Source organism: Tachypleus tridentatus, chromosome 3, assembly GCF_004210375.1.
Source record: "Tachypleus tridentatus isolate NWPU-2018 chromosome 3, ASM421037v1, whole genome shotgun sequence".
Taxonomy (NCBI): domain Eukaryota; kingdom Metazoa; phylum Arthropoda; class Merostomata; order Xiphosura; family Limulidae; genus Tachypleus; species Tachypleus tridentatus.
The window spans coordinates 12,747,118-12,768,062 of record NC_134827.1 but is presented as its reverse complement, the minus strand read 5'-3'; the positions used below and the strand labels follow the sequence as shown (position 1 = coordinate 12,768,062).

Below are 20,945 nucleotides of genomic sequence, written 5' to 3'. Positions count from 1 at the left end.
TGCTTTACAACAAAAGTATGACCTCAGTGATGTCGAGAAAACCCACTTGTAGAGAAATATATGCAAAAACAGCCCGTTTGGGTTGAGAAAATATTTTACATAGAAGAGCAAACAACGTTTCGACCTACTTCAGTCATCGTGAACCTGACGATGACCAAAGAAGGTCGAAACGTTGTTCGCTCTTCTATGTAAAATATTTTCTCAACCCAAACGAGCCGTTTTTGCATGTATAAAAGTATGACCTATTATTGTTATTAGTTTACACAAGGAAAGTATAAAATAAATTGTAACAGACAACAAGACTTGAAAAATAATTGTTGATTTCTTAATTTAGTGTCTCCACTGATTAATGAGGTTTGTTTTTTTTAAATCATAAATGTTGGTGATACAACAGAATATAGTTTAATTCAGAAACGATTTAAGTTTAATGTGAATCAATAATTTTTATTTTCGTGATAAATTTTATGCACTTGGCTCTAGACTAGCTGATCCCACACTACATTATTACTTTAGTAGGGTTATTATACAAACATTCACTGCTCTTACAAGGTTTCATGGTACCCTCCTAATGCCCCCCTTGCACTTCTGTTGCTCAAATTGTAATGATAAGAAAATAATCAAATTGAATAAATACATTTTGGCTTTTATTACTGCTTCTAGTTCAGGAAATTAAGTGGCTTTTATATAGGTTAGATTATCTTTAAGAAAGCATTAATTTGCATTTTAACACAAGTGAGTTACAGCAAATCTTGTTTAACTGTGTATGGCTGTTTAAAACAGTTGGGATTAAAAGTTCAGTGTTTGCTTTGATCAAACCATTTTTGTTGCAAACTGTTTACTAAAATTTCTACTGCTTGAATATTGAAATATTTTACGTTATATATTTATCAAACTGGATATATATAACTGGAGGTGGATTGGCTACAAAGAACAGTTATCATGGTATATAAACAAAATAGATACAACATAATAATTTACACCAAGAAAAAACAGTAAGTTGGCAATACCTGAAGACAGACTGACCAATATTCTTTTGAAACATGCTCCCCAAAATATAAGTCACTTTACTATGCCTATAAATCATTGTTTTCCAGCTTATTATTAAAATGTTTATCTACACTAAGAGGTTAAAAAAAAAAAAAAAGACAGCTGATAATTTCAAAATATTCAAATTTTTCTTGACAGTACAATTAAGTGTTGCAAAGTCCCAGCACTTGTTCCAGTTCTGTTCTGTTGTTGAACCTTGCTATAGAAATATCTATAATACTGACTCTTGAACCTAGGGCTAGTAACATAAATCTGATTGACATTCCTTCTCTGAATTATGAACTGCATCCATCTTAGTCTGAGGCAACTGTAATAAAAAAAGTAATTTAACTTCAACCTATGCTACAATAGTCAGCCATTTGTATATCATAGCATTTTCATAGGTCTTTACCACAACTGTTGTTGAGAATAATTTCTTTTCAGTGTGTAAATAAAAAAAAGGGGCTATTTGTTTTATCCTAAACACACACACACACACAACAAATACTTTGCACAAATAACAAAACAATATCATTTTACTCAACCATTCCACACTGACACAATGTATCAAATTCCAACATTCCTATTAAAGGCCAAGAATAAAATACAAATAATTTAAAAATTCTTGAAATGTATTTCACAATAATAAAAGTGGCTCTTGTTAAACACAAAAAATAAGTAATAACCCATGTTTTACATTTGTATATAAACCTTACAGAGCACAGTGAGGTCTCCAATTTACCCAGACCACATATTCACCATAAGCTTGCTATGTTTTATTTTACTAAACCTAATTATCATAATTATGTCAAAATACTTTTTATATAAACTTTTTCCAATCAATAAATCTGTAAAAGAAGCACTTTGGTCAGTTGATATTTTTATACAAACATTTTAAGTTGATGATCTTTCTTGCAGAAAACATTATTAAAAGTAGAAGTCAATGTTCATCATAACTTGCTGAAGAAATATTAACATAATTTTCTGTCCAACCATTCAGAAATCATTAAACTGTATTTTTTTAGAAAGGGAGGTGGAACGAAAAAATGTTGTAGCTGGCATTATGTTTAATCATGACATTTGATCATGGAGAGGTCACTTCTGGCACTTATCTATGAAAACAGTGAAATAAGAATGGATAATGTAAATCAAGACAGATGAAAAAAATAATTTTGATAACTGTGGGTGGTTATTTTACAAAAATATATGCACTCAAGTGCTATCTGTAAAATGATGTACCTATGTGCAGTTAGTTACCTAACTATATGTCAGAACCTGATATGCATTACTTTTTATAGGACATAAACAAAGCAACAGTGAAGTAGAAAGGAACTTCTTATAAATATCCTGAACATGTTCAGTGTTACTGTGCATAATATTATCTATTTACATGAAATTTACTCAGTCGTTTTAAATAGTACAGGCTTATTTAATACATATCATTTAGGTGCAAAGTTAAACAATGATTTTCAAAGACAAATGTCGAGCATTATTAGTCTTCATAAACTTACTATAAATATTGGGGAGCTTATATAAATTCTTTGATTAGATCAATATAATTGATTGAAGTTATATAGTAAAGTCAAGCATGGTACTTAAAATAATCTTACATCTTAGTTAATATATAAATAGTCCCCAATTTTAACAAGACGTGTAGCCAAAAAACACTTACCTTACTTTTAAATCCTTTGATTCTGAAATCAGCCACTTGTTAATAAACTTTAGTAGATCTTTAGCAAAACTGAGAGAAAATTTTCTACTTATCTTCAGCTGGATGGTAGTTTCTATTTTATCATGGATCTATTTTTGAGTTGAAAAAAATAAAGAACACTTTTGGAGATAATAAATATAAGTTCACATAATCTTTGAAAATCATAATTCTGAAAAATAAAACTTACCAACTGAAGCAGTGAATACACTGGAACTATATGTAGGGATTCTTGAATCATTAATACTGGGAAAAGTGCAAATTTCTGAAATGAATAGGCTTTAAAAGTGATATCTACTTGAATGTTAAAAACAGGTTAGAAATATTGAGGACACATTACATATTTCGTGTTCATCTAGAAAAGGGTTGGATTTGAAACCTTGGTAAGTAAAAATGTAAGAAATCTGAACAGTTTTCAGACTCGAAACTTATATTAAATTTGTTTCTTAAAACATTTAAAATTATAATGAATACATTTTGAAAAAGCTCTACAAATATAAAAAAGAAAAGTTAAATATATACACATACATACATACACTGCTGGCCAAAATCGTAAGGCAAATAGATAATTATTAACATTTCTCATTGAAAGTTACCACTTTTTTACTTTTTAGAATAATTTTTAGAGAAATTTGCTAAACATTCTAGCTTCAGGTTACAAAAATTCATATAATTAAATTTTGTAACATCTATTTTTAGGTTGTGAAATTTCCATACTTTTGTTGTGAAACACTATTTTAAAGAAAATTTTAGAAATACTTCCTTTTTTTTTAAATTAAATTTCTTTTTTGGTGGTTAGAGAATTTTGTATTTTATTTATCCAGTCATTTTCAAAATTACTTGATAATTAGTAACATACTATTGATAGTCTATCTTAACAATTGCAGTTGTTACCACTTTTGGGTATAAATCTTTAAAAGAAGATATTAATTAAAATACAATAAATATGATTTCTTTTGAATAGACCATAACAATAATATTAAACAAATACACAACTGATTAGCTGGCTTATTCTACTGGTATCTATATACTCATTAAACCTAAGTAAGCTTATCTTACAATAGAAGAAAATTTCTACAGGTTTAAAACAGACATAATATAAAAATATTTTCAGAAAAAAAGTCTAGTGAATCTACATAATTCCAAGATTTGCATTTCATTCCCAAGTATTCTAAACTTCCCATCAGATTCCTTTAATTAACCCCACAAGAACCTCAGTTTATCAATATCTTTGGATCATAAATATTAATCAAACCAGTTCATTTATTCTACAATAAGGTAAATAGTTTATAAGTTACTCTGTTTAAAGGTTAACCATAAACAACATCAAAGCCGAGATTTATTAGAAATTCTTGATGACGAGAAACCCACTTGAAGTATTAATGTATTCTCAAGAATGGCTTGAATGGGTTTAAAACTTTAATTAAAATAAAGTACAGAATAATCTGAGAAGGTTGAAACGTTTTTCTGTACTTTATTTTAATTAAAGTTTTAATACCCACATCAGCCGTCTTAAGAATTCATTCATTAGTAATTGTTTAGTCCGCATTCTGTGACATAAAAGAGTGGCAGTAATAAAATACTGAGAGAATAGAAGTCATGTTAGTAAATAAAAAATAATTTTTAAAGAGTGACAGTTTCTTAGTAAATATAAACCTATATTTCAAGATGGGTAAAAGAATTCTAAAAAATAAATAAATTAAATGTGCTGTTTACAAGCAAGACTTCAGAAATGAGTCAAAACATTTTTAAAAGTTTTCCTTGTGAATTGCACTAAAATGTCACAAGTTACACAGTAATAATTCTATAATATTATCTACTGAAAAGGTGTTAAAATAAAGTAAAAATTATTATTTTCAATTAAACTTTGAAATTAACATGCAGGGGCACATTCAACATCTGTAAAGTGCTTAATAGTTCTAGGTTTGGTTAAAACACTCAAGATGAAACAAAAACATCCTTTTAAACCATTATTATTAATGTTCTGTTATATATTTACACAACAGAATTTTTTTACTTGAAACCAATCAGTGATTGCAGAGATTAACATTTACCTTGTTATCCAGTCCTTGGGACCTCCCACTAACTCACTGAGGAGAGAAGAAACCTATTCATCTGACCTTTAAATGGAGCATTCTGAAATAGACATATAAAAGTAATTAAGAAATTACAATTATTAGTCCCAAAACAATTGTGATATAAAAGCTATTTTGTAGGGGGAAAGAAAATCAGTCTCATTGAATTTAATCCCACAAAGTATGGAACATATTTTAATGGATGACACAAAACTGAAACACGTGTATACTTAGCATTAAATCATATACAAATTTAAAACTGAAATACGTAATTGAAATATTACATGTGAAATGCAATTTCCTCTTAATTTTCCATACTATGCTAAGATCATGATTTATAGGAAGTCTGGACAGAGATGATCAGGCAACGAAATGCTAAGTAGTTTGTTTTTTTCATAAAAATATAAACAATTGGATTTTACTGTTTTCAGTGTTTCAAAAGTTGTAAAGCAAAATACAGTAGACACAAATATTTCATCTGAAAGTCCGGTTGAACAACGTGAAATTTATCGTGTACTAAATAATAATAATACATATATATTAAACCTCTTACAATGGATCGGTCAAAGCTTGCATAGTATAAACTTTTACACAGCAACATTCAATATTGAATTAAGCTACTTTATTATTAATGTACATGAATAAAGTTGTCATTAAAATACATTCTAATAACATATAAATTTTAATTTTTAATTTCTAAAGGATATATTTTAATAAATTCTCAAGCTTCCCTTATATAAGTATCAGAATATTTGTTTGTTCTGACTTGCCCATTATATAGTTTATTCATCCTCCTCCTCTAATGGTCTGAGTTTAATGTAACTTACTATATATATATTGCTAAGGTATAGTATAATCTTTATAGCCTTCAGTTTTTTATTTAGAGGTATAAACTGGAAAGTCAGAACCACTTGTCACATCATCTCTTTCACAAACTGCCAGCAATTCTCTGACATTTTCTATTATATCATTTATAATCAATACAAATACAGTTTTAATTTACTGAATGACATATAATGCTCCCCTGGATCCCAACCTGTAGTTACAGAGTGATGTGCTCTAAGCCACTGGAATTACAACAGGGAAGCAAGTGATACCAAGGTGAACAAACCTTCTTCTGAACCTGAAGAAGTCTTGAAAGGCAACACTTCAAACTTGGAATGACAGGATCTTGTATGCCATACTCAAACTGAGGAAACAGAACTCACCTGGCATGGAATTAAGAACACACTTCCTCATTCTCCAACCATGTGGGGAAATTAAATCCCACTTGTCCCCAAAATTATGGGGAGAACATGGAACAAACGGTGCTTAACCTAGAACCCAAGATAGAATTACTCTGCATTCAAAATTATGAAGAAACAATGGACATTCTTCTATGAACAATGTACTAAACCAATACAACTCAAGAAGAAGGGCTATGATCAACCTAAACAGATAGCAAAGAGTCAAATATGACCTGGTATTATGAGTAGGATCTTGCATAAACTGGTGCTTCTCTTACAAACATCTGGTAAAACAAAATCATCCAGGGTCCTCTCCAAGAGTGAAGGAAATTTGCTTAACAATTTGAAAAAATAACCCATCCATCACCTCTATACTTGGAAACCGTGTCTAGTAAGGACACTCTTACTCCTCTAGTTGAATATGAGTGCATCCTGAGGAACACTGCTCTGGAAACAAAGTTCATTAAATTTCTGAAAGCAAACAGAGCCCAATTTATTCAATCCAATGATTGACAGGAATAGACAGAATCCCCTTATGCTTCACTCATGAGAATCTGTAAGTGGTGGTCTACCATAGTACAGTAAACCAACATTTTTACAAAACTTATTGTGACCTAGATAAAGTATACTGTGTTAATGGTTGCTTGTAAGGATTTGGTTTGATAAAAGCATATTTGATTGGGCAACAAGTTATACAGAGTGGAATCCCATGAGATAGATGTAATGGACACTAATAAGTTAAGAAGAGAAAAGATTGGTAACAAAGATACTCAAAGATGACATTAAAATAGCTACAGGAGGTAGTCAAAAACTCACATCATGCAAATAATGTGATATAAAAAGTACTGGAGGTCCATGTACCATTCTGCACAATGTCATCCATGACACAATTCAAATGGACCACTAAGGACATAGATATGTGATTAATCTGATGACATCTGGCTCACAGAAGTCTGCTCAAGATCAGAGAGAGTCCTCAGATCTTTCTGGCATTAAGGAACATACAAACTTGAAAGCAACTGGGAAAAAACTCAAAACACCACACACTCAATTTACCAATTAAAGAAAAGAGCTGGGGGCAGGCGATTCTAATTTGGCCTACAGTGAAGCCAACAGAAGGAAACTTTAAATTAAAATAAAGAATAAAATAATGTTTCAACCTCAATAGCTGATCTTCAGGTTAACAAAGAAAATTACAACCTGAATATGACCTAAGTAAGTTGAAACATTGTTCTGTTCTTCATTTTAAAGTTTTAATATCCACATCAGCTGTCTTATGAATACAAATTTGATAGTTGTATTTAGTATTTCATTGTTTTTCCACTTGGTTTACCGTTAAATGTGAGATTACTTTTTACGTTATGATGGTACCCTAAACAATTTCCAAAATACACTTACCTCCACTTACACTGTAGCTATTAATTGACTGCTAGTGTTTCTTCCTTTGCCCACCTAAATGTTGGTCTGGTTTTATTCCCCAGACTACATTTCAAAACAGGTATTCCCTCCACCCAGAACCTAATTCATATACTGAGGGTGTAATTTGACATGATCTGTCATCACTAATGGCTAACCCTCACCCAGATAGTCAAGGCTTCTCTATTTTGAAATCAATACCAGCTGTCTTATGAATACTTTTTTACTTCAAGTGGGTTTCTCATCATCATGAACAACTAAATATTTTGTTTATCTTTTACCCATTGTTATAAAACTAATTAAAATGTACTAATAAGAATTTTATTAGGAAAGAGTAGGCCATACATTATGTCATTCAATAATATAAGTTGAGAAATCATGTTTACCATGTGATTTATAGCTTATTGTCAGTGTGATTTATGGGTCCAAAGGGTAAAAAATGGAAAAATTAAATAGCATCAGTGTTGTTTTACCAGTATGTTTGTTACTCTGAACTAAATAAAAGACATAATTTCAAAATAATTTTTTAAATTTATTTATTAAATACACAAAACAGTCATAAATGAGCAATCTATAGCAGTAATAAATAATAATAGTTATAATAATAATATAATAATAATAAACAGCTTAGAGACACTGGTCAGGCCTAGTAGCCGCAAATGATAAAGGGATCTGTCTACAATCATTACGCTCAGTCATTTGAAATAGTTGACATCTTTGAGTTTAAAATATTTTAAGTATTTGGAAAACTTAGGTAAGAATATAAAAAAATAAAACATGCTTTCTATTGTCAAGTAGCTGTATAATTCCTGAAGGTCTCTGCATATTTGTCAATTTAAAGTTGAGACTAACCATGCCTGTAAAGGATGTGTAGTAGCTTTTCTTGATAGGTGCACTAGCATCCATGCCCTATAAATAAAAGTATTCATGAATTCGTAAACAAAATTTAGTTTAACTTCTAAAGTTACTGTTACCTTTTTATATGAACTCTATACAAACTATCTCAGGTCTTTCAACAACCTCTTCCATGACTGTTTACTTCATGGACATCAATAGAGATTAACAAGTTTGTTTTACGTGTTGCTATACACTTCGAGAAGTGTGTGTAATGCTCCTCAAAAAATTTAGAAACAAGTCCTGTTTGGCATCAAATCATAAAATTTTTAGGTGCAGTGTTCTAAAATTTTTGTATATCCACAATCTATAGAAGAAATTTAAATTATTACAAACTTTACTTATTAATACTCAATATAAATCATGCGTGATATGCCAATGTCATCATTTTAAAAACATACAGTTCAGTTGAGTAACAGAACCATGCAGTTTCTTAAGCCTGTTTTCTTTAATTAAAGTATAATATTTATTTATTGCTGTTTTTATTAACATTATTGGTTATACTTTTAATATATTGAATGTCATTAGTTTATAATTTTTCAATTTTGTTATTTTATTATAGAAACTGTTTTGCATTTTTAGCTAAATACATGTATTTAGAATTAACCCAAAACTCCTAAGATGACCAAATCTTGTAAGGTGCTACTGGACTTTGACTTTTGGCCAAAAATGTTAACCACATGGGTGCCAAACTTATGAAATAATGCTTAAGTTGAAACTTAAGAGTTTATTTAATTATTTATACATATTATCAAGTTGATTTTTAGTTTTTACTCTGTGTACACAGCTGCTCTGATCAAAAGTTAATATGTTTTTTGTTACTATCAACTTTGTAACAGATTATTTTTTCATTGTTTAAATGTTAACAACTACAACACAAACAAAATGTATGGTGTAAAGACTAAATCACATCTTTATAAACCTCACATTGAGTATCATAATCCTCAAAACCATAAACATGCTACATTTTCAGTGTTTAGTCAGTTTATTTTTGTTTTGGTAATAAATTTATAATAATACATATTTTGAAATAAGTTTATTTTTGTATTAATAAAAATTCATGACCTTATCATATTCAACTTACCACCTCAATATCTTTATCATAACAGGATATTTTCTTTGTGTCTAGTCCTTTCACTCTGTAATAAAACAAAAAATATATCCTGTTATGATAGAGATGTTGAGGTGGTAAGTTGAATATGATAAGGTCATGAATTTAGCTAATATAAAAATAATCTCATTTCAAAATAAGTATTATTATAATTGTATTACCAAAACAAAAATAAACTGACTATACAGATTAAAGTTAAATTTAGAGCAATTTTATATAACAAAAGTATAAGAGATATAATCGTAAAATCATAATCAAGAAAGTAAATTCCATAATGATTGGGAGTGCATTGAGTAATTATGCAAGTGCTTTTGCTTTTAATAGTAATTTTGGTTATAATGCTATGTATACCTTTCATTGGAAATTATGATAAGGAAGCTAAATGTCAAGGAATCTACTCAACCCAGCATGGACAGGTGGTTAAGGCATTCGATTCATAATCTGAGGGTCAAGGGTTTAAATCTCCGTCACACCAAATATGCTCAACCTTTTGGCCGTGGGAATGTTATAATGTGATGGTCAATCCCACTATTCGTTGGTAAAAGAGTAGACCTTGAAATGGTGGTGGGTGGTAACGACTAGCTGCCTTCCCTCTAGTCCTACACTGCTAAATTAGAGAGGGCTAGTGTAGATAGCCCTTGTGTAGCTTTGTGCAAAATTCAAAAACAAACGAACAAGAAATCCACATCCAATAATAGCTGTTTCTTTGGGTGTACCAGAAAAGGTCTGTTTAAAAAATATATGAATCAAGCTACAGTTTTAGAAGTATTGAATAGTATCATGACATTTTAAAAATTCCTACTTCGTGGCTGTCAGATTTAACACATTTCTATTGAATTGTTGAGGGGAGAAATTGTGTCAAAAAAAAAAAGTTTAATTATTTATTAACTCTCACAATATAGACTTAGTCATTTTGAATGAATTTGTAACTGCCAGGTAACCATGAAAGTATCCATACTATAACTTTTAATATTGTACATTTAACTTTGTGAAATTTTGCATGCTTTCATTAAACATTACAAGTATTTTTATCAAAGATTTGTGAAACAAATTTATGTAGTTAGATGGTTAACTGTTCCAAATACAAAGTGGTTTTCATATTAAAATTAAAAATACTTTTTCTTTCAGATTTCATTTGAATAATTCCTAAAATATTCTAAATGAATATTAAATTTTTTCAATAAAACTTTAATAGTTTATCTGGTATTTTTCTCCCCCTTTACTCTATATAGACTTGGTCAATTTGATTGACCACATAACCACCATAAAAAAATACAAAATAAATCAGGCTTATCCTTCTTTTATTTTTAGAATTACTATATTGTAACAGAAAATTACAGTTACCTGTATCATGCTTTCATGAAAAAGTCTCTGGATGGTTGGGAGTTATAACAACATTGTACATTTGACTGCATACACATCTTGTGTGTTATAATACTGCTCAAAACTGAGGTGCTCAAGTTTGGTCTGAACTTGCTTTTGTTTTCAGTCACTAAAGTACATATCCTTTCACTGTCAGCATTAGAATGGAAGATTGTAAGAATTCCAAGCATATCCCTACACAGAATGTCATACTTCTGGTTGCCATTTCCATCCTTAACTGTAGACAGCTGAACCCAAAACTTGTCAACATTCAACTGAAGGACAGTTTTTGAGAAAGTATCAATTTGATAGTTCAAATATTGCCCTTCCAACTTGTCAATAGTGTTGTGCTCAAGTGTATTGACAAGGACAGGATACCTGTCTGAGAAGAAGCGTAGAAAAGAGAAATCTTTGCTGACTTTCAGTTTTGGATCAGCAACCTCTGCATGAATCAGAAGTTCATCATTTACAGGGAAATGTTTCATCATGTAATTTGTAGCTGCAATATATTATTTCTTGACACTGCTGTAGAAGCTGATAAGGTCCAGATCCTTTTCATATTTAACAATGTGTTACTTGGCAGCATTTCCAATAGAAACTGCCTCATCAAATTTGTGTAAGGATTCATTGTTGTTGTCAAGTTCAGTGATGTTGCCTTCAAGATATTCTGACTTGATGTATCTGACAAGTATATTTTTAACTTGTGTAATCAGAGTTCTATGCATAATGTGTAATATGCCAACATCAAATTGGCTTGCTCAAATAGAGGAATTGCAGACTGAAGAAAAAAACAAAATAACAAGTTCATTTTGTTGTCCAAGAAAACTGTTAACTTATCTAACTTGCTCTGCACATAACTTTTCTTGGTTACTTCCTTGCTAGCTTTCATTTTCTTCTTTTTCATTGATTGTCTCTTCTTTAGTTCAAGGTCAGACTAAACATATATTGAGTTATATCAAATGTTTGTCTACTTTTGGAGACTGTTGTCTTATGTCCCTGTGTGGCTGGGAGGGTGTCTTGGCTGTGTCCCTGTGCAGCTGGGAGGGTGTCTTGACTGTTAAAGTCTTGCTGCCTGACTGAGCTGCACATTTAGATCCTTTTGAATCTAGTTTTTCCTTTTCACAGTGAAAATACTTCTTCAATGGCTTTCACATGTGCAATATTCTGTTGAGGCAAACCTCAAGTGATAGCTATCTTGTGTTAACAGGTTGTAGAATTTTCTTGTTTCTTTGTCATACAATCCTTGAAACTCTTTGAAATGTTATTTTCTGCTAGCACTTTTGTCCAGAAAATAGTAGATATCTATCAATATATCAGAAACTGGACAGGGTAGTTCTCTGGAAGCTTTCTGGGCAGCTATATTCATGAGGTGACAGGCACAGCCCATGAAGTAAATGCTAGACTGTCGTCTTGAGATGTGTCCCATCACACCTTTACCTATACCAGACATAACTGAGGCATTGTCTAAAGAAAAACTTAGACAGTTTTCCCATGGAATTTTCCTCTTTGTTTGTCAGTTTGTGGTCCAAAAGCTTGAAATTATTCTCTCCTGTTGAAGCTTCTTTCCATTCCACTATTGTCAAAAGAGAACAAACAATGTTTCCAAGCAAAGGGTCAAGATATCGTACAACCACTGGATACAGTTTTGAGTTATCCATGTCTGTGGATCCATCTGTAACTAAACTGTAAACACTGTTAGTAAATATGCTTGAAATCATTTTGTCATCTTCACATCCCAACATTTGTACAATGGCTGTAGTTCTGGTTCTAGCCATATTTTTTTTCATTATATCAGAGTCTGGAAACATTTTTCTGAATAAATGTCCTGCATGATCGGCTACAGCTAGGGGTAAATTATGAGCAATGACGAATTGTGTGAACATCACTTCTGCATTTATGGTTTCATATTCTGAATTCTTACTCATAAGTGTCGTTATCTGCATCGTTTTTGTCTTTGCCTCAGCCTTTTGTTTGTGAGATACCAATTTTGTATGTCTGGAACAATCGTTTATCCCACCATGTGCCACAGAAAAACTGATGTGACAAACTGTACAAAACGCATGACTGTCACTGACTTTTAATGCAATGACCAGATATTTTACACTATACTCTTTCCTAAATTTTTAATTCACAGTTTTAGTCCTCTTAGATTTGCCAGAAACAAGACAATCTTTTTTTTCCATATTGTGAATGTTCGCATTGGTGTTTCTATGCCGCTTAGAAAACGAGAAATACCCATCTACGCTAGCGCTGATTGGCTGACAAACACTGATGACGTAACTATGGATTCCCCCACGTACCCAGTATGGAGAAGCACCGCGCTCAAACTATTGGTTGATGTCAGAGATACAAATATTTTTTATTATTTCAAGCACAAACACGATTATAGCAGGTAGCCATTTTGACTATGTCTTTTATTTATCATCAAAATTAATTTGTATCTCACTAAAAATTTTCTTTTCACCCCTTTCAAGCCCTGAGGGAACAATTTATCACTTTATTGTATAGGCCTATATAATATATAATAATTTGGGAGTTACAACAAGTCGTAATATTTGTCTCTATGAGCGTATAGTCGTAATGTATACACCAAAATCGTAATGATTACGCTCAAATCGTAATGGTTGGCATCTCTGTAAACCTTATTGTTATGTCCACATATTGTATTTAAATAGTTGTGTTTCCCAATCTACACATAATTAGACAGTTCATAAATTAGAGCACAGTTACATTTACAGTAAAACAACTTGCCTGATAAAATGGTTGATGACAATTGGTTCTGTAAGGTATAGAAACTGATGGAAACATTGAGGAATTTCTGCAAACTTTAGTCATGGACACTGGTAGATCTATAACAATGTAATGCAAAAACCTGAAACTTAGAAAGAATTAACTTTTGTAAAATAGCCAACATCAATTTTCTATCTTTAGAATCTCATTAAATATAAAAAGATTAAAACTGATAAAATACATTATATACAGATTTCATAGCAGTCAAAAGCCTTAGAAAAAACATTACTAAGTGAATCAATTTTTAATAGTGAGTACCATGATTATGGAAAAAACATGCAACAAAATACATTTAAAGAAGCCAGATATGTACAACCATATTATTTAATAAACACAGCAAAAAAAATCAAATAATTTTTTTAAAAAATGACTTCCCAAATTAGAACTGGATCTTTCACATGTGTGGAATTCTTATAACAAACTCCCCATCAAGTATGACCAGGAAGTCTGTACCTGCTCTAGGTATCTCCCATAACTGATGTACTCCCATTCATGAATGTCTTGCAGTCCGAGTTTTGATATATCACAGGGTATCAATGATTACTGGCCATGTCCAAGTGTGAATAACAAGAAGTCTGGCTAGTTTAGGGTCCAACTTAAACTGTAGAGGCTAAAATTTGAGAGAGATAAATTAATAGTTTGACAAACCTCAAAATAATAGTAATTACTGTATATATAATATAGATAAATAACATTTATAAATTTAGAAAACAGCAACAGAATATATTTTTCCAACAAAATCAGTTAAAAAATGTATTGTAGAATATTTTTAGCTATCTTGATTTAAATAACATTGTCAATGATTTCAATCAACTGAGGTGATGTAATACACTTTGTTGTGCCATTGAAATTGATTTTGAAATGAATTTATGAAAAGAAATTAATAAATTAATAAGTAAATACACATTAATGGGTGATCTGGCTGTAATTTTGAATATTTTTATTCTAAATAAAACATTTTTTTTTTTTTGTTTGTGCAATATTACACAAGAGTAATTTTACAGTTTTGAAATAATAAACTAAAGGGAAATCAGGTGATTAATAGCACCCATCACAAATTCTTGGACTATTTTAAAAGAGTAATGGGGTTTTACTTTTACAATGCACCAAAAACTCCAAATTGTGGAGCATGTTTTTATGATAACAGGATGTGAACTATGGATTCACAGTGTAGTAAGCTAACCACTTAGTTATGCCTTGCCCTTTATTTTATTTTCATAAATAACAATGGTGTTTAATGATTACTGGTTTCATACAATACAGAATTGTTACTTACAGTGTTTGAAATAATCGGCAGCATATACAAAATGACCAACCTTGAAAATTAATATGAAATTTTAAGAAGTTTAGTTTCTGATTAGTAAACTTTCATGTTAAAAATGTTGATCAAAATACTTTAATAAAATCATGTAACTAAAACATCTATTCAAATAAGGCTAAATATTTATTATATGCTTCAAAATGACATTCAAATGTAGAATAAAATATATGGTGTAAGACATCACATAATAATACAGTGAAGGTAAAGGATAATGTTGCATTCATGTAATGGTGAACAAAATTAAGAATTAAAACCAGTTTCTTTTCAATCATGTTGAAGTCAGACAAATGATAGCAAAAACATGCCATTGCATAATAAAAAAATCTTGCCAAACAGTATATAAAAAATTGTGAAAACAGTCTTAAGTGCGATGAAGTATACAATACAGAGAGAGTAGTAATTCAGCACATTTATCTTACAAAAGTAATTTTTATCCTTTCACCATCAAAACCTCTCATTCTTTTCAAATTATATCATTTTGTTTTCTGTAGCCTATTCAATATTTATAGTCACATCTTACGAAAGCTTAAAATCAACAGTTTAACACAATCAAAACCTTCCAAGTAATGCTAAAATTACACCACACCCATTAGCTCTCATACCAGTTACAAAAATGAGTCCACACACATGCCTGAGGTAAATGTAACAGACATGAAGTGTGAATCTTTGCATTAATATTCCTGTTTCTAAATAGTTTGAGTACTATGAGCAGGAATATATTATTACAAAGTCTGATTCTGATATCATTTGTGTAATTGAAATAAACTACTTTAACCTAAATTGAAACTATACTTAATGCTAATATGTCCAGTAAAAGACTGTTACAATATCAGTTTAATTATTAGTTTATGCTCATTCTAAATATTATACTGGGCTAGAAAAAAAAAGTAAAAAAATAACACCTGTTCCTTTTAGAAGGGCACATTTCTCACTTATTAGATAATCTGGTAATAATAGAATAGTACAGTGCACATTTTTATCTCCTGGATACTTTACCTGGAACACCCATCTGTTTTAGTGGTTCTTGGCACATGATGCCACTAATAGAAAATACTATTATTATAAGATAAGTGGTATTTATGTTAAAAATGATCATCCTGAACATTTATATTGAACTGAAAAAACATTATCAATGCTTTACCTCATCCCACCCCCCAAGTTTTCATAATACCCACTTCACTTGTATATCAAACTTAAGTTAAAGAAAAAAAAGTCAAAAATAGAAGGTCTTTTTCTTTTTTTAGGTTTTAAAACACAATACACATGCACACACACAAGTCAAAAAACCAAAAAGAGAACACTAAGTCTATAGAAATTTCAATTAAAAAAAACAAGAATTATTAGTCAAAGTAATCAAAGACTAATGTAACAAAACTAATATACTATATATGAAACTGTTATATAGTTAATATTTACTATATATAATAATAACTTGAACTAAAAGGAGGTAAAAATAATATCCCATAGATTTAAATTGCAGAGATGAAAGTCTCTGAAAAGTTATGATACTTTTGTAAAACTTCTAAATACCACTTGTATCAAGAATATCATTGGACTTCCCAAGATATGAAGGAATTTGGTGTTTAAAATGCACAATAAAAATACTGATTGTGAAAAATCGAGGTAAGCTTACAAACTATCCATGAAATCATGTAATGACAAACAAATTCTATTTTATCTAATAAGTTGAAAGTAGTAAAAAATTAACAATCTTACTTGGGAATAGAAAATTTATAACTTCAAAGTTGAAAAGAGTCCATTTTATTATAAATATTTAAATTTAGATGCTCAATCAATTACAATGATATCTATATCCAGATACTGTGGGTTGTTCTTAAGAAGAAAAACATTTTCTAGAATAAGTTCTAGAGGATAAATTTGTACTGCTATCTTTAGATATCTGATAATTTAGTATAAGAATATCATCTACATATTTACAAATGTGACTGTTGTGCATTATAGGGTAGTGTGTAAGGATGACATTTCTAAAACACATTCTTACAATTCACTATTTGCAGTTTTCACTTTAAGAAGTATTTATTACAAGTACACAGGGCAGTACTTTAGCATTTCTTATATATTTTTGAAACATACTATGGTGTTTCAAGTCCTCTAAGACAGTTTATTTTGTAGTAGCTTTTACTGTAATGTTATTAACTTACTGGCATCACAAAGTAAAAAACTATATTGCATTTTCAGTGCTTTTCAAATTTTCATACTGTGACCATTTACATTACTATGTCTATGTCAAGTTACCTATAAATAATGGAGATCTATTCATGTTGATCTACAATGTTTCTTCCTTTCAACAGTTATACTTTTGAGTATTTTTTTTGTTACTGTTCATTGAAAGGCAAATGTAAAGTTTAAGATGTTTCCACACTGTGTATATTAAAAAATTACTTTTGATAACTAGAGGGTGTTCAGAAAGTCACTGTGCACTTATATATTTATTAACAGACATGCTTCAATATAGAATACAGGAGGTAAATATGAATCACAATTATAAACAATGTTGAAAGTGACTCCCGTTGGCATCAATACAGGCTTGGATACTTCTTATTTTGTTTCTAAATACTGCTATCAGTTGCTGGCTTGAAATAGACTGAATGAATGCTGATTACAAAACTGCACAGTGACTTTCTGAACACCCTGTAGAAGGGAAATTAGTTATCCCAATGACCAAGTACAAGATAATAAAATTGGCTATAAATAAAAATGGTCATTGATCAGTGTTAGATAGAAAAGATCATTTGTGCAATTCTAATACTTGGGAACTGTTAGTATTTATAAATGTTAAATATATCTTTGCAGCTCATCTCATCTCAATACCAAGAATACCCCTATATCCACAGTTGTGAGATTCATGCACTATAACATTTAATAGGTTACTATAGAAAAAGCCAACATAATAGTAAGATATAAAATGGAATTAAAATCAAATTTAATCGGATATGAGAACAAAATACAGTACAATCTACACTGATTTAAAAACGTTCAAATTAATATATCAATATTATTTTCTGTATTAGAGTAACAGAACATTCTTTCAGGAAAGAATATGATCTAAAACTTACATGCTACACAAGAAGTTCAAGCTCAATCTTAAAAGAAAATGTATATTATTTATATAAATAGATAAGCAACATTTTTCAATACAATTTTTGGTATCATGTTTAATACCAAGCTACAATATCTATTGACACTTAGTATATATATGAATATTTAATATGTCAGCTTAAAATTTGACCTTCAAGGTCTTATAGTTTATAAGCAGTAACAGTCTAGCTTCATGTCTATTAATTTACATGTGTTTCTAGCTTATAGCTTTGTCTTCATTTAAGACCACAGGGTTCAAAACAGAAACAGTCTGCAGCACTTCTATTCCAGCCCTGAAAGGTGAGGGTTCTGGGACCACTAAAGGCTCCCAGAAGCTCTAGCTGCAGATGCCCCAAGATGAATTCTTAACCATTTAATATACATTTTTTTAAAAATATAAATCATAAATTTGATTTAAATTATTGATAATTCAGTAATTACACATGGGCTTATTAAGTCATATTTTCAACTGTACAGACCAGTATGATTTTTTTGGTAAAACACAATGTATGTTAGTGGATACAAGTATCAACACATCTGTTTAATTACAATCATTATGATAACTTCTCAACAGTTCTTGAGTCAATAAACTGTGATCAAAACCTGGAGGGCTGATACTGATTTTCAACAATATATAAGGACATCCATCATGTACTAATATTCATTAGCAAATCTTTGATGGTTTTGAGATATGTAAGATTATATTATTAAGGAGAATAATTATAATGAAAATAATGTTAAACAACAAGTTACAGACACCAAACCATTACTAAAGATAGAATGCATGCCTTCTTAAATGCAATCCTTCTGAGCTTTTATGGAACTGAAATGTTTGAGAAGGTCACCAAAGAACAAGTTTCAATAGACAATAAAGCCAAGTTGTTTAGCTGCTCTTATAGCATCACCATTCTCAAGTAGATCTTTATAAGTTGGAAAAGCTTCTTTCTCTTAAAGAAACAATCCCTGGGATGATGAAAGATTCAGAAGAGTAATCCAAAAATCGGGAAAACCTGTTGATCGTGTCTTGATGGAAAAGAAATGCAATATTTTAAAGAGTCTCCGTTGAGTGAATGAGAAAGGACAGATTTCAAAACTTCTATCTATTCAACAAACATGTTTCCATTATCAATGTCATCATTTTTGACATCTGCGAGTACTTTCTCCAGTTCAATGGCATATATTTACACTTTTAATTTAAGTAACTGCAGAAATTCATACATAAAACCAAATATTTTATGATGTGTTTTCAGTTTCTCAGATCTGTCATTAAGAGATGAAATAGCCATGTCCAATGCTTTATTACAGCATTATACAGAGAAAACCTCCTGTGCATCTATAACAAGTTTGTCGTTAGCTTTGTAACCAAATGCTTTCTTCCTTCTTCATATTTGAGTGTTCTTGAAAATAGGATTTGTCTGAAGATCTCTTGCATTAGTCAGCACACTTTTGAATCTACTTTTCTGTTATTCTTTTAGCAACTTGCACGTGTTCTTGAAACTTTGAACTGTAGTTGCTAAGCCTACAGAGTCACTTTGTAGTTCTCTGCTCACATGCAATAAAATGTCCAACCAAAAATTAATGACACATAACTTGAAATTCTTCAGTTCTTTGCAACTTTGAGATCCTTTGCTGTCTCTACAGTCTGGTATGTGATAGCTTGAACCCTTAAACAGCAGGAATGTTGTAGGTAGCAGCATCAATTGATGCTGGCTGCCATTTAAGGGTTAATGCTCTCAACATGGCACTTCTTGCACATTTCACTTAGAGGTTTTGCAGACAAAAGCCTACAAACTCACAACAGACAACTCATTTTTGTGTTGAAGCTAAAAACAAGAGATACAAATGTTAAACTATGCCAAAAAATGTCACTTCTTCTGGGCAAATGTTTGTTAAATAGCTAAACAGCATATTGTAACTATGATGTGTACACGAAGTGAAAAATGCTCTTGCATGTACTTCTTGAAGATGTGCTTGTACACTTGATTTGCTCCCTTTCATAATAATGCCATTGTTGTAACCTTAGCAGCCACAGATGTTGACAAAGTCTATCCCAAATCTTTCAGATTGTACAATAAAATATTGAAAAGATATTTACCTATGCTTTCAGTAACCTTCACAAAATTTATGAAATGTTTGTGAATTCCAGGAGAAACACTAGATGAACCATCTCAGACATAATGAACAGTCAGTGACATCTGTTTATTATGGTTGAGATCTGGTGTATATTCGATTATCATAGAAGTTTTTTTTTCATAAAATCACCAAAACTGTGGAGAATATGTCAACATTTTTGCCACATGATAAAAACAAATTAACTGGTTTTTAAAGATATAGAGGTGGTAGAAAAATACATAGATGTTTTCAATTATTTATTGATAGAATTAATCATATTTACAAAAATTGGTGAAAGAAGTAAAGCACCAATTTGCAACAAGTCAATTGCTGTTTCTCAACTGAACCACAAAAAGCCATGCTGTATGCAGCCAGAAACTGGATGATGACTGGGAGACATTTTGTCAGTGAACTTTTTCATTGGTGATTAGTTCCAGGCTTAGCTTATTCATGGTGCCTTCCTTCTTCAGGCTTTGTTAGAGTATGAAACAATGCTAGCTAGTTGTCATGTGTCAATTTGACTTTTCATGTTCAGACAAACATATGTTAACATTCACCCAATCACAGAATCCACTTGACACTAAAGCATGTTGCAGTTTTCAAAGAGCTCCAAACAGAAACAAAACACAATTATTTGATGTAGGGTATATAAGCCATTGATGATTTACAATTTATCCATATGGTAACTCTCATTAATAGTAGTTTTTTTTTTTATATCTTCTACTAGTAACTGTGTGATGGACTTCATGTTTATGTTGTCCTTTCTCCGAGAGTGTATAATCAGCTGCACTACCAACCAATCTCT

At 30.6% G+C, this 20,945-nt stretch overlaps 1 long non-coding RNA gene across 7 annotated transcripts in view; it reads right to left on the bottom strand.

Moving 5' to 3' along the window:
* Positions 1 to 622: 622 nt before the first annotated feature.
* Positions 623 to 20,945, bottom strand: part of LOC143246372 (uncharacterized) — a 28,177-nt gene continuing 7,854 nt past the window's right edge. For 4 of the 7 annotated variants that reach the window (XR_013025944.1, XR_013025949.1, XR_013025945.1 and 1 more), the window contains exons 4-9: positions 14,062 to 14,218; positions 13,570 to 13,667; positions 8,304 to 8,360; positions 4,789 to 4,870; positions 2,699 to 2,826; positions 623 to 1,354 (exon numbers count right to left, since the gene is read on the bottom strand). This is a non-coding gene — a long non-coding RNA (uncharacterized LOC143246372). Of the gene's footprint in view, positions 1,355 to 2,698; positions 2,827 to 4,788; positions 4,871 to 8,303; positions 8,361 to 13,569; positions 13,668 to 14,061; positions 14,219 to 15,925; positions 15,970 to 20,945 lie in introns of all 7 variants that reach the window. The other 3 variants (XR_013025951.1, XR_013025947.1, XR_013025946.1) reach the window with 3 other exon arrangements.